The following is a 280-nucleotide window of genomic DNA, read 5'->3' as shown; positions in this document are numbered from 1 at the left end:
ACGAAGAGGTATATTATATCATATATCATTGTACATTTGATACAATACTTTCCAAAGCCTACCTAATTAATTAATTTTGTATATCTGTAAACTTTCTTGAGTAAGTATACTTACATAATAACTTCAGATTACCTATAGCATTGAATTCCTAACAGGAAAAGTTTTTCCGTAATTTCCATATACAAATAAAAAAGTAGCCGCATGTAGATAACATTTTTAAACCTCTGTTACTTTACTTTTGTAACTTTGGCTCAGTTTTGCCCACAGGGAAATTACAGTT

Source organism: Plodia interpunctella, chromosome 18, assembly GCF_027563975.2.
Source record: "Plodia interpunctella isolate USDA-ARS_2022_Savannah chromosome 18, ilPloInte3.2, whole genome shotgun sequence".
In the NCBI taxonomy this organism is placed as follows: Eukaryota; Metazoa; Arthropoda; class Insecta; order Lepidoptera; family Pyralidae; genus Plodia; species Plodia interpunctella.
This window is presented reverse-complemented; position numbering follows the sequence as displayed.